Source organism: Pipistrellus hanaki (genome assembly GCF_964339955.1).
Source record: "Pipistrellus hanaki genome assembly, chromosome: 12".
NCBI classification, from domain to species: Eukaryota; Metazoa; Chordata; class Mammalia; order Chiroptera; family Vespertilionidae; genus Pipistrellus; species Pipistrellus hanaki.
Window position 1 is genome coordinate 8,432,835 of NC_140514.1, and position 13,616 is coordinate 8,446,450.

The window sequence follows — 13,616 nt, forward strand, 5'->3', positions numbered from 1 at the left end:
AGCATAGGGGTGTGTATGTCCTTTCTGATTGGTGTTTCTGGTTTCTTGGGATATAAGATAGATTTTTTTTACCTCAAGTTACTTTCAAACGGAACTCTTCATTCCTGGTACAGTAAATGCAACCAGTACAGATTAGGAAGAAGCTTGTATGTTTTTATTGGTCATGAGCTGATTTTATTTGTTACACCACTGAAGGAAAAATGGAAATATTTATTTATACTTCAATTAATCTATTTTTTATATTGACCATAACTCAGACTTTTCTTTCCTGCTACCCTAGATGTACAAGGGGAGTGATGACAAAGCAATGTCCCCTTTCTCAGTGTGAAGACATTTCGCCGTGTGGTGCTCCTCACCTCTCTCCTTCCTAGTGCTCCAGACTTAGGGTCAGCCACCTTGGCCAAATGCCAATTAATTTTGGCCACTGTCCCTTCCCGACTTTATTCCAGATTTCTCCTAGCTTATTTGGCAGGCATCTTCATTGAATCGACACAAATACCCTCTGTGAAACATATTTTCTCTATCTTGCAGATAAGGAAACAATGCAACAACAGAATTAGGGTATTTCTAAAAATATCTAGCTCATAAAAATTATGAGAAGCTTGGTATGAGCCCCAAATCCTTGCTAAAATACAATTCTCAAGCTTTGCTCAGTTTGGTCACATCTCACCCAGGATGCTGACTTGGTTCTGGGTATCTATTTTAAGGAGAGTGGTCCAAGAGTAGTGAGTGGGCTCTGATGTGAAATCATATTCTGTGAAGAAGCATTGATGGAGGTGCCACTGTTTTGCCTGGAGAAGGTTGGACATTAGTATTATCCTTACTTCCCTAGGGATGTTCATGTAAAAGAATATGGCTCATCTCTCTACAACCCTTCTTCCCCTCCATCTTTCCTAGTCATCTTTCCTGTAGGGCTGGCACCAGGGGGTGCCATTTACACAGACTACGAAGTAAAGGGTGTCCCTCAGATCTATGCAATTCAGTGTCCTCGTCACTGTCATGAAAAGAGATTCAATGTTTAACATGTGGCTCTGAAGGATAGACAAAAAAAAAAAAAAAAAAAAAAAAAGAACAGAAGACAAGGGGAATGAAATTTCAGTCTAGGATAAAGACATTTTAACATTGGGAGAAAAATAGATGGAAATATTTAGAAAAGGATCAGATAGAGGAAATCCATGCTTATAAGATCAGTAGTAATAAGTTAATTGTGCCTTTGTGATGTGACTGGCCTTGTGGCATTTCCGCCCCCTACAAGTATTCTCCTTTTTAATCATCACTACAAGCCTGCCAGGTAGGAACTACAGTTATCTTTCTTTTTTTAAGTGTTGGAAAAAAATTTTTAAATATATTTTATTGATTTTTTACAGAGAGGAAGAGAGAGGGATAGAGAGTTAGAAACATTGATGAGAGAGAATAATAATCGATCAGTTGCCTCCTGCACACCCCCTACTGGGGATGTGCCTGCAACCAAGGTACATGTCCTTGACTGGAATCGAACCTGGGACCTTTCAGTCCGCAGGCCGATGCTCTATCCACTGAGCCAAACCAGTTTCGGCTACAGTTATCTTTATTTCATAGAGGAAGAAACTGCAGCTTGGAGAAATTGCTTTGTTTTCCTAAGGTCACACAGAGAACCATGCAAGAGCTGGCATTCGAGCGCAGGTCTCTGATTCCAGAATGCAAACCCTTAACCTTTATGCCACACTGACTCTCAACAATGAGTTGTAAAATCCCATCTTTCTTAGTGTTCATCTGCTCACATGTAGCTAACCTTGATCAACAAATAAAATTAGATCTTGACCTTGTACTCCAAAGGCTAACATCATTTCTGAGGAACAAGGGCAGGTGAGCTGGGTTTGCCTGGCTCTTCCCGCTCACCGATACGGATATCTGGGGCTCAGGGGTGAACCACACACCTGGGTTCCAGATGGGGCAAGCTGTCTCACACACAGCATCTGCCTCCAGATCGCTTCAGGCACCCAGTGCACAAAAGATGTGCAAAGGCTTATGTTGGATAGTTTGCTATTGTCGTTTCTCAAATGCCCTCTCCAAAAATAACAACGTAGGCAGGCAAGATGTGGCCTTGTAGGCTATTTCAGAGCCGCCGGTGGGAGCTGATGGGAGCTGAAGGGAGCAGAGCCCATCAGAGCACACGCAATGCCCACTGTCACTTTGGAAACACACACACTTAGCTGTGTGTGCACCCGGCAGCTGCAGTTCCCCCGTACCCAGTGCTGTGTCTGCCCCAAAGACCACGGGGAGGCCCTCACCGAGGCTCTGTTAGTGCTAAAACAGATGTTCCTCCAGCATGCACATCTTAGGTGGCCACTTTCATGGGGTGGAAAAGGATAATCTAAACCTTCCTGTTCTTGCCAAAATAACCATGTGTAGGTCTTTGTTCCGCCAGTCTCTGGAACACACAGATAGATTTCCAAGCAGTGGGAGCCTCCTGTCCCATTCGGTCTTTGGACAAACTCTTGTTCTGCCTAGTTCACCCCAGTTTCCGGAAACTCTGGCTGTAGGGCTCTCGTGGCTGGAGCCTGGGAGAGTCTCTTTTGTAAGGAGAGTTCTCACAGCCAAAGCCATCAAGGCAGGCAGTGAGGAACATGGGGCTTTGCGCCGACAGCAGTGACAGGTACTGCCTTGGCTTTCCCGGTGGAGGGGTCAGCCCCAGGCAGTGACCATCTTGTCTCGTCCAGCTCCTTCCCAGGGAGGAGGGTGGTAGAATCACTGCGTGTGGGCTGCAGTTGGCATGAGCTGGTTAGGGGAGGATGGCAGAGGACTGACCTGTTGCTGACTCAAATGCTTGGGGATCCTTTTGCTCCTTGATAGAAAAACAAGCTGTAGAGCAAGGAAACTAATCCTCCAAAGCAATCCAAACATGGGAGCCAACATTTTATATTCAGACCCCCTCCCCCCCCCTCTTTCATTTTCCATGAATTTGGGGCATTTTCAGCAGAGAGAGAAAATGGATTGAGATGGATTTAGGAAAGTGAGAAGTAGAGAGTTGTGTACAGAGGCAATGGGAATGTAAAAGGAAGAATGGACTTGCAGCAAGAATATGCAAATTTGGGCTTCCTCTCTGTGTCTGTGTGGCCCTAAGCAAGTTGCCTTTCAGCTCTAAGACCTGGGTCTTTAAGGTCCTTTTTAGCTATAAGATTAAGATCTAGGAGTTCTTCGTTATAGAAACAGAATTCTTCGAAGACCATAACTATTCCCATAATTAAGAACTATTTATTAAGTAATTCAGTGTGTGGCTTTCTGAAGATAAGAGCAAGAAGTCATAATCATTACCAGCTAGATAGCTGTGACATGGACTAACAACCATGGAGGTGAGAGTCTAGAAACTCAACTAATTCATAAAATAAATAATATAAATATTAAGAATAAGCCAAAATAAGAAAGTAAGGCTGTAGGGCTCCGGTGGCTAGAGACTATGAGAGTCTCTTTGGTAAGGGGATCATGAGTGAACTGGGGTCCATGGAGCTACATTTTCAACAGGGGAAAGCCAGCTCCTGACTTCAATATAGCACCTTCTATTTTGATTGCTCAAGAGGCTAAGGCAGTGGTTGGCAAACTCATTAGTCAACAGAGCCAAATATCAACACTACAACGATTGAAATTTCTTTTGAGAGCCACACTTTTTAGACTTAAACTTCTTCTAACACCACTTCTGCAAAATAAACATGTGGTATTTTGTGGAAGAGCCACACTCAAAGGGCCAAAGAGCCGCATGTGGCTCTCGAACCACAGTTTGCCGACCACTGGGCTAAAGCATAGGGAGTCTCAAGCCTGGGGCACATCCCAAGGGTCTGCATGGCAGAACTGTTTCATTGCCATTTGCAATAGACATGAAGGGGTGATGGATTGAACCCTTCCAGGGTTAACTATCACAAATGCTCAAACACAACGCTATACAGCCATCCTCACTGGAGTGGGATGCCTTTTATAGATGCCTCACTGGCCCTGGGGAGACTAAGAACGTTTAAGTAACTCAACCATCACTCAGGAGGGGAATCAGGATTTAAACGCAGGCTGCCTGCCTCCAGAGCAAAGAGCTTTAACCGCCAGTCTACAGTGCATGCTTCAGCATTCTGCCACGCTGAGCAGCAGTGGCTGTCAATCCTGACAAAGGGACATCATCGACACATCCCTTGAGTGGTTCTCAAGACAAGCTGCATATTCAGGTCACCCGGAGAGCTTTGTAAAAACGATTCATGGGCTCACCTTCAGTTTCCAGTATTCTTTGTTTGAAACAAGGTCTGGGCATCAGTAGTCCTTAAACGCTCTCTCTAGCTGATTCTCAATGCAGTCAGATGTCCATGATGAAAAATGTCAGACTCCAAATAAATCAAACTCAGGTCTGGGATTGCCTTCTTTGGATGTTTCCATGGCAGATTGAGTTAATTTTTTTGGCGGTGTCTTGTAGAAGTGGATACAAATCCTAGAATCATCTAAAGCAGCAATTTTCAACCTTTTTCATCTCATGGCACACATAAATATAAATTTCTGCGGCACACCAAAAAATATATTATTTGCTAATCTGACAAAAAATATAGGTATGATTTTAATTCATTCACACCAGATGACTATTGTTGTGTTGACTATGTTATTTTTTAATTTGACAATCCAAGGGAAATTAGGGCAGTGCCCCTGACTAAATAGTCAGATACTGCTTGTTTTACAAATGCTTGTGGCACACCAGTTGAAGATCGCTGCTCTAAGGGTAGAGGAAGGTCTGGAGCCATGAGAACTCTGGTCTTGGTGAAAATTCTCCACATGCCCAGGCCTCCCTTGGAGAACCCACCCAAAGAATACAATTGGGAATTCATTCTGGCCGCAAATACTTACACAGAGGTTTGTTTCGGGAAGATAAATGTAATCATTCATCTTCTTATTAGTGGGTGAACTCTTTGTCCCTCTTTTCTGGTTTCCAGGAACAGAGATTTCCCCCTAAAGCCCATGGACGTGGAATGAGTTACCTAGTGGTGACTAAGGGAGGAAATATGCATGTGAAACCCAGGACCTTCCTCCTTTAGCATTAGGACCAAACAATTCCCCCCCCCCCCCCCGAAAACTCAGATTATACTCTGCTCTGTCACATCCTGCAGGGCCCCCAGTTGGGGAAGCTTACGTTGATAAGACTATTCATATATAAGTGGTAACTATACCATAGATCTTAGCTGTTCTCACAAACTAAGACGAAATCTTGGTCACCCTTTGCCTTATTCCTTACATCTTAAGTAGTCCATCTTTAAAATAGTTCAGAACTTGGAGAAGGAAAGGATAGGTGATATGTATTGACTTCTTAAATAAGTTCTGTCAGTTTCCTTTAAAATGTTATTTTCCCCCAGCTGATTCTGCACATAATGAAACAAACAACAAACAAACAAACAAGCATATACTACAAATTCCCTACTCATACCATCCCACCATCCTATATAATAAAAGCATAATATGCTAAGTGTCCAAACGCTCAACCAGTCCCTATGACATGCACTGACCACCAGGGGACAGACGCTCTGACCAGTAGGTTAGATTGCTGCTGGGGTCTGGCCAATCAGGACTGGGCAAGAGGGCCAGACACATCCTGGAGCCCTCCCATGACCCCTCCCCAGCCAGCTGGCCCCCATCAGTATGGATCACTGGCAGGTCAAGGGACCCCACCCATGCACGAATTCATGCACCAGGCCTCTAGTTATAATGTAACCCTCACTATAATGCATTACTTTTTCTTAACATAGTAATAGCCATTTGTCATCCACAGTTGGCAACCAGATATTTTAGGATTAATTGCAAAAGCTATTCAGAGATTTTGGGTATCTCCCCCAAGAGCTCCCATGAATACCACCACGATGAGTATAACCTCAGGGGTGATGCCTTCTTTTCTAACAAGAGGCCACAAGAAAAGGCTTTCGGACCTTCCGGAGCGTGTATGACATGAAAAGCTCCTTCTAGCAAAGGGGACCAGACCCCTGTCCTCTGACACTACCGAGGTGCCCTCCCCTTGGTGCAAAGGGATCAGGAGGAGGACCAGCAGATAACCTTCCACCTAAGTAAGGAATAGCGCTGCTCTGGAAGCTCTCGGAAGCATGCCTGGTTTCCAAGTGGAATTCCACGGGGCACGCGTCCCTCTTGGACTCCCTCCAAAGGAGTGAGTTATCAGAAGGCCCTCATTCTAACACAGGCCCCAGGGACAGTGTTCGTCGATAGCCAGCCAGGGACTCACCCCTACCTGCAGTCAAGCCCCCACTCCTTACTGAGCAGCCATGCACCCTGTCATTTTCCTACTCCCCATAGTTAGCGTCTGGCTTGTTCACGGGGCCGCCCTAGGGGGTCTGACAAAATGTTTGAAATGCCAAATCCAGAGGATTTCCCCAGGATCTGCTGCTTTCTATGACCAGCACCTCTGCTTCATGCCGTGCTCCTGGCTCGGGAAGCTGCTGAAGCCAAGAGGATTCTGCTGATGGAGAAAGAGCCCAGCAGCGCGAGAAAGAGCCCAGGTGGCCCTGCTCAGGTGGCAGAAGGCCTGCAGAAGCTGCCTGGAGGCTCACACTGGCTGCAGGTGGAAAACCACCTTGGCCCATTCCACCAGGGGAAGCGATTTCAGGACAGTTTGCAAAGCACCGGCTTCAACAGAGAGAGGCAGGCGCACAGGGTAGGAAGGTAGACCCTGGAACAGGGCCTGAGCACAGCTTTTTTTTTCTTCTCTTTTTTCTATGGTATTTGACCAAGAACAACCGAAGTAAGAACTTTCCTTTTGTTCCTCTGGACTTTGGCATTGTTTACTTTCCTTTTAGTATTCGGGACAGCACTTAGAGCCTTGGCAGTGTTTCTGCCCTAAAATCTTGTCGGTCGTTTATTTTTCAGCTGTTTCACATCATGTCGGCTGGAGTGAGGGCTTCGCCTGGGCTCATCGCGTTACCTCCGAAGAAATCAAGTTCACCCTGTAAATGACACTGTTGATCGTGTACAGATTTAGGCTTTCTGCACTTAAGCTACGGGCTTCGTTTCCAAACCTGTTTTCCCTCATCCCAAAGGAACTGCGGGAGAACTTTCCGCTCTCCCCGCGCCTGCGTAACGGCCTAACACCGCGGTTTGCGCTAGCCCTGCGTTATGTCAGATTTTCGCTGCATGTAAAGTAATGCTTCGTCAAGAATGGTGGTGTCGTAAACTAGTTTTGAGGCAATGAGGTTTTACACCTGTGCTTAAATTCCAAAAAATTATACAAGCTTTTTAAAGTTTCAACATTTAGCCGGCTGATGTGGCTCTGCAGTTAAGCATTGACCCAGGAACTAAGAGGTTGCGGGTTCGATTCCCAGTCAGGGCACATGCCCAGTAGGCAGCCAATCAATGATGTTTCTCTCTCATCCATGTTTCTATCTCTCTATCCCTCTCCCTCTTTCTTAAAAAACAAAACAAAACAAAAACAAAAAACCCCAGTACAAATGTATTTAAACAAATTTTTTTTTTTTTGCAGTCTAATTGAGTCTTCTTTAAAAAGGAACCCCAAGGTGTCATTATTATGCCTCTGTCCCCATGGCAGGACATGTGTGGTATAGCATAGACTTGACCTTGTGCCCTTCTTGAGTGTGGACAGAATATCACCACAGGAAAACGAGCTCTTCAACCCAGTGGGACTGGGGCACAGCTCAGCTGAACTTGACTGTTTCTTGACACCTGGGAAAAGTCAGCATGCGAGAGGGTAGCATAAGGCTCAGGAGGCCACAGACTAGAGCTGGCTGTCTGAATGGACCCCATGCACAGCTCTAGTGGCTTCCATAGTGACCCCCAAAGATATGTGCTCCTCCTAAGCCCAGGAACCTGTGAGCGCGACCTTATTTGGGAAAAGGTTTTTGCAGATGTAAATAAGGATTTCTGAGATGAGGTCATCCTGGATTACCAGCGGGCCCTTTATCCCAGGGCGAGTGCCTTATAGGGGACGGGGAGAAGAGGCGGACACAGAATGAGGGCGTGGCCACAAGGAGGCAGAGGCAGAGGTGGGAGTGGTGCTGCCGCAGGCCCAGGAACACCGGAGCCACCTGAAGCTGGAAGAGGCAGGAGGGATCCTCCCTTAGAGCTTTGGAGAGAGGGCGGTCCCGCTGACACCTAGACTTTAGACATGTGGACCCGGAACTGTGAGAGAAGGAATTTCTGTTGTCTTCAGCCACCCAGTATGTGGGGATTTGTTCCAGCAGCCCCAGGGAACGAATACATCACTTACCAGCCGGGCGACCTTGGACAAGGTATTTAACCTCCATAAATCAGCTCCCTCAAAGGAAAGCCCTTCCCAGTGGCTGCTGAGGGATAAAATGCCTTAGCGCAGGTTAGGCCAGCGCCGGTACTTGGTGCGCTCTGTGCGGGAGCTTTTCCCTATCATGGCAGCAAGCAGACTCAACGGAGCTGAGATTTCAGTCCACTGCGTGCTGGTGAGAAGAGTCACCATCTGAGAAACGAGAAAGTTCTGGAGGAAATGCTCCAGCTGATCTCAGTGCCTCCATGCTGTTTCCCAAACAGTGAAAGAAGATGAAGCAGGAGAGTTCCCTGCAAGAGCCATTATGTACATGCCTCCCCGCCTGACCGACGAAGGGAGAGAGACCTCGCAAATGAGAGATGACTCTATGCAGAGCTAAGAGGAAGCTCAGGCATGACGCATGCGTGAGAGAGAAGGAGAAATGACTTAATCATAAGAGTGACACTCAGAGTGAGAGGAGTTGGTCCTGCAGGAACCTCATCGGTTGGGCCAGCGCAGTGGAGCTGCTAAGGTGATGGAAGCTGTAAGATGTCAGATCGCTCTGTTCCTGGCAGCGGAACACATTCCTTTCATTTCCCCACGTGCTGAGCTTGGCCCCGGAGACTGCTCAGCGGAAGAGACCTGCTGCAGAGGCCGCGGTGACTAAGTCTGCTTCCTTTGTGGAGAGACGCAGGGTTTTGGGAGACTTCTTTGAAGTCCCTCATCTAGAGGCTTCCAACGATTGTCTACTGGCATCTGGGCTTTAATCCCAGACATCAAACTCCTTGATTTTTGTCCTGGACCATCTGTTTCTCAAATTTCCCTGGAACCCTTCCTTCGTGACAAGGAGGGATAGAAATATTGCGGTTTTGCCTTCCCATCCCAGTCATAGCATTAGAAAGGAAGAACTTACTTGTCTGATGAAGCCCTGGAATATCAGACAGCAGTGACCTTGGCATCTGCACCACAAATTGGTGACCTTGGCACCAGCAGCACACCTTCAGCAGGTCAGATGCCTTTTGCCTTAACTACCCTTCCAGGCAAAGTGGTGGCTCTTGCTCTCTAGTAGGAAGGGAGAGGCACTGAATGATGTCTTGTGGCCATTCAGTGTCTGTGCCCCGCACACCGTTACTGTTGTCAGCGGGAATTAGGCTTCTCCACAGGATCGGGATGAAGAATTCCAAGGACCCAGGCACGGGAGATGGTGATGTGGCAAGACGATTTATTCATGGCGGCTGCTCCCGCCCCTGGGCTCCCAACGCCCCATCTCCCTCTGTCCCGCCATGGAGAAAGTCCAACCGTGTCTTCAGCAAGGCCAAGGCCAAGGCCAGTGCCCATGAGATTCTGCTTCATAGCCCTTTGGAGCCTGCACAGTCTGCTGCAGGCCACCCAGTGAGAGAGGGAGAGAGAGCTCTTTGTCTCTTAGAATTATAACCAGGAGTTTCCCCAAATAACCAGTTAGCTTCCCAAGTGTTCCCGGGCTTCTGATGGGTCCAATGATCCTTTTTCCAGGTTAGGCTGACGGGCCTCGGGGGTCAAACACCTCCCCCTGAGCTATTTTGATTTTATTTGTGCATGTCCTTACCTCCCCCTGCTCCCTAGCCCCTTTTTCTCCCCCCTCCCCCCGAATCTGGTACCCAGGAGGGGAGGCAGGGATATTAATCCTCTTGGAGGGACAATGCTATGATCCCCTGGGTATGAAGTTGTAGCTTCCTGGTGAAGCAAACATGCTCCCCAGTTTTATTAAGCTCAAATGATGTCTGATTCCCCTTGCTCTCTTCCTATTAACAAGCAAACTAACCACGGTAACATTTGTACTTCCTCCGGGATCTGACTGCCTGTGTTTAAATTCTAGCTGTTCCTAGGCAAAGGCCTGACAAGTAAAGGGAACCAAAGTTTTGCCACCTGACGCTGCCTTTTTGGAACATTGATTTTAAGTTGTTTATTGGAAAACAAAAGACTCTGAGAACGTTCACCCTTCCCCTTCCTACCTAAGAGATTCAGCTCCAGAAAGGGAGCCTCAGGATGCCAGCTTAGCCTCATTTGAAGTGTGATAAGCAAGAGGACTCTAGTTGCCCCTTGGCTAGATACCCCGTGTCCCATTGTTTCTGGGTTGCCTAGCAAGAACTTGCCTCCATGCATGTTCCCCTTTTCCTGAACTACCTGTCAATCATCCATTCTCACTTCTGAAATCTAATACCCCATTCCCCACCTCTCTCCTTTGTCCAAAATGTCTTATATTCCCAATGTTGCTTCACTTTCTTTGGAATTTTCATGCTTGTGTGAATTCCTCATGCACCTGTATTAACATTTGATTTTCTCCTGTTAACCTGTCACGCCCAGCCTGGAGAACTTTGAAGGTAGGAGGGAAAACATTAATTTTTATTTTTTTTAGTCCCCATGCCAGTTATCTAACCTGTCAGGCCCAATCTCCTATCCTATAAAGTGGGATCATGATAACGCCTACCTCACAGAGGCCCTGTGAGGATTAAATGAGAAAAACCATGGACAGTACTTCCCCAGTGCCTGGCATTCAGTAAACTCTCCTGAACATGAGTTATTATTATTTATGTGGTAGTATTCCCAATAATAAAGTGAGAGAACATTCTGTGTGGGCCAGAGAACTTGCAGCAGATCTTTCCTTGACTTCATCCCACTCCAAAGAATTTGGTGCTGCCATACAGGGCACTTGAAGATCAGAAACGGCTGTTTGCAAACTGGTGGATTCCTTAGGGATTTTTTTCTTGTGTTTCATGGTCTTGCCCTCAGTTTCCAGTGCCCATGGTCATTCCAAACCAGACACAAGCTGAAGGAAGACTGCGCTATGGTAAGCCTAGTACCACCCTGATCCAAGCTTCTCTAACTCTGCAAACCCCAGTGGTAGGCAAGACGATTGATGTAGTTTCCCTATCAAACACGAGCTGGGCATGGTACACACAACCTCAGTTCCAGGAGCTGCAGAGATCACTCTGACCATCAGAATGATGGTTGTAGCCCAGCTGGCATGGCTCAGTGGTTGAGCATTAACCTATGAACCAGGAGGTCAGGGTTCGATTCCCAGTCAGGGTGCATTCCTGGTTGTGGGCTCAATCCCCAGTAGAGGACATACAGGAGGCAGCTAATCAATGATTCTCTCTCAACATTGATGTTTCTCTCTCTCCCTTTCCCTTCCTCTCTGAAATCAATAAAAACATTAAAAAGAAAAGAAAAGAAAAGAAAAGAAAAGAAAAGAAAAGAAAAGAATGATGGTTGTAATAACTATCCTTCTGGACAAAATGGCAGCTCTGTCATTGAAAGAGAGGAATAGATGGACTTTCTTTTCCTCTCTGAGACCACTATTTATTGTAGGAGAATTCAGGATATGATGACAAAGAGCAAGTTTATAGAGGCACCATGAGTTTGTATAAATAGAATGAAGTCATATCTGGGAAAGGTACACTAGAGAAAACTGAACTTCAAATGTCTAGCTTCACAGTCCATGCTCAGCCAAAAGTCCCATTGAATTAAAGCATCGCTATGTACACAAAATGCCTTTCAAGTTCTTCCATAAATGTAGAGAAAAGGGAAGAGTCTGCTTAGAGCTCCTATGGCAAACATTCCTTACTGTGGATTTATAGGCATCGGTACAAGCGGTCCCCAAGCACCCTTTTTAATTTTTTAAAAAATTATAAATAAAAAAGAACAGACTCTACCTTCACAACTTCTACTCCAGAACTTGCAGTCTCCAAGCACAAGGGACAGAGTTCTGGGAAGTAAGGAAGGCTGAATTCCAGCCTCTGATGGCCAAGTTCTAGTCTGGCTGCACATGGACTCCATTTTAAATCCGCATATTTCTGCTTGGAAACTTACATATGATTTAACATCTTGGATACTTTATGTTTTTTGTTTTGAATGTTTCTATTGACTTTAAAGAGAGAGAGAGAGGGAGATGAGGAGGGAGTGTGTGTGTGTGTGTGTGTGTGTGTGTGTGTGTGTGTGAGAGAGAGAGAGAGAGAGAGAGAGAGAGAGAGAGAGAGAGATTGAAACATGGATCAGCTCCCTCCTACATAAAACCCTCATAGTACTTTCAGGTTTTTATCAAAATGGTTTTTATTTCTTAATTTTCTTTTTCAAGTCAGTGAGAGAATCAAATTGAATAAACAATAATATGTCACCCATTTAATAGGAAAAAATCTGGACTGTAAATTTCTCTTGGTACTGGCCATTGTTATGCGTGTTGAAATTAACCACTTCCTACATAGAAACCATAGAAACCAGTTATGATACAACTACACAATGGAGTACTATGGAGCCCCTAGAAGTGATAGTTTTGAAAACCTATTCATGACATGAGATAATGTTTTGGATATGATGTTAATTGAAAATGCAGGGGCAGTGCCCTCAGTGGTCCTGAATCTGTCTCTTGTTTTGACAGTGTTTGGACAGAACAGATCCAGGGACGCCCCTTCTTCCAGCCTCCGGCCACCCTCCTGCATCTTACCCAGTCATCACCTTCTGAACCACCTCTGAGACCAGCCAACACACCGGTTTCTTTTCTGCCTTAACTCCTTATTGCCCAACAACCATGAGCTCCCAAATCCATCAGAATTATTCCAGCGAGGTGGAGGCTGCAGTCAACCGCCTGGCCAACCTGCACCTGCGGGCCTCCCGCACCTACCTCTCTCTGGCTTCGATTCGACCAGGACGATGTGGCCATGAGGAGCGTGGGCCACTTCTTCTGGGAGCTGGTGGAGAAGTGCAAGGGCGCTGAGCGTCACTTAAAGTTGTAAAACCAGCGCAGTGGCCGCATTCTCTCCTGGACACGCTGAAGCCTCCCCAGATGAGTGGAGAAAACTCAGGGCGCCCTGGCCTTGGAGAGGAGCCTGAGCCAGGCCCTCCTAGAGCTGAGGCCCTGGTTCTACCCACAGACCCTCAGCTCTGTGACTTCCTGCAGAACCACTTCCGGGATGAGGAGGTGAAGCTCATCAGGAAGATGGGTGACACCTGACTCACCTCCGCAAGCTGCCAGCCCCCAGGCTGGGCTGGGCCAGTGTCTCTTTGAAAGGCTCACCCTCAATCACGACCAGGAGCCTTTGGAGCCCAGAGGCCTGTGAGGGGCCCCTCTGCATCCCCCTGGTGTCTGGCTTTTACCTGAGCTTCTTTCTCCCTGAAACCACTAGCCATCCTTTTAACCACCCTGAGCCCTCTCCCATGAACTGGACCAAATGAAAAATAAAGCTTTTTGAAGAAGAAGAAGAAGAAGAAGAAGAAGAAGAAGAAGAAGAAGAAGAAGAAGAAGAAGAAAAGGCTTACAAATAGCATGATCATAGTTATATAAAAACACATCAATCCATTTAAACTAAACTGGAGGAAATAGAACTATAGTTATCAGAGGCTTCTGAGT

The 13,616-nt window shown here is 46.4% G+C and overlaps 1 pseudogene across 1 annotated transcript; it reads left to right on the forward strand.

Moving 5' to 3' along the window:
- The first annotated feature begins 12,797 nt into the window (after positions 1-12,797).
- Positions 12,798-13,326, forward strand: LOC311631126 (ferritin light chain-like; annotated as a pseudogene). The gene has a single exon. The product of its transcript is annotated as a ferritin light chain-like (transcript).
- The last annotated feature ends 290 nt before the right edge of the window (positions 13,327-13,616 follow it).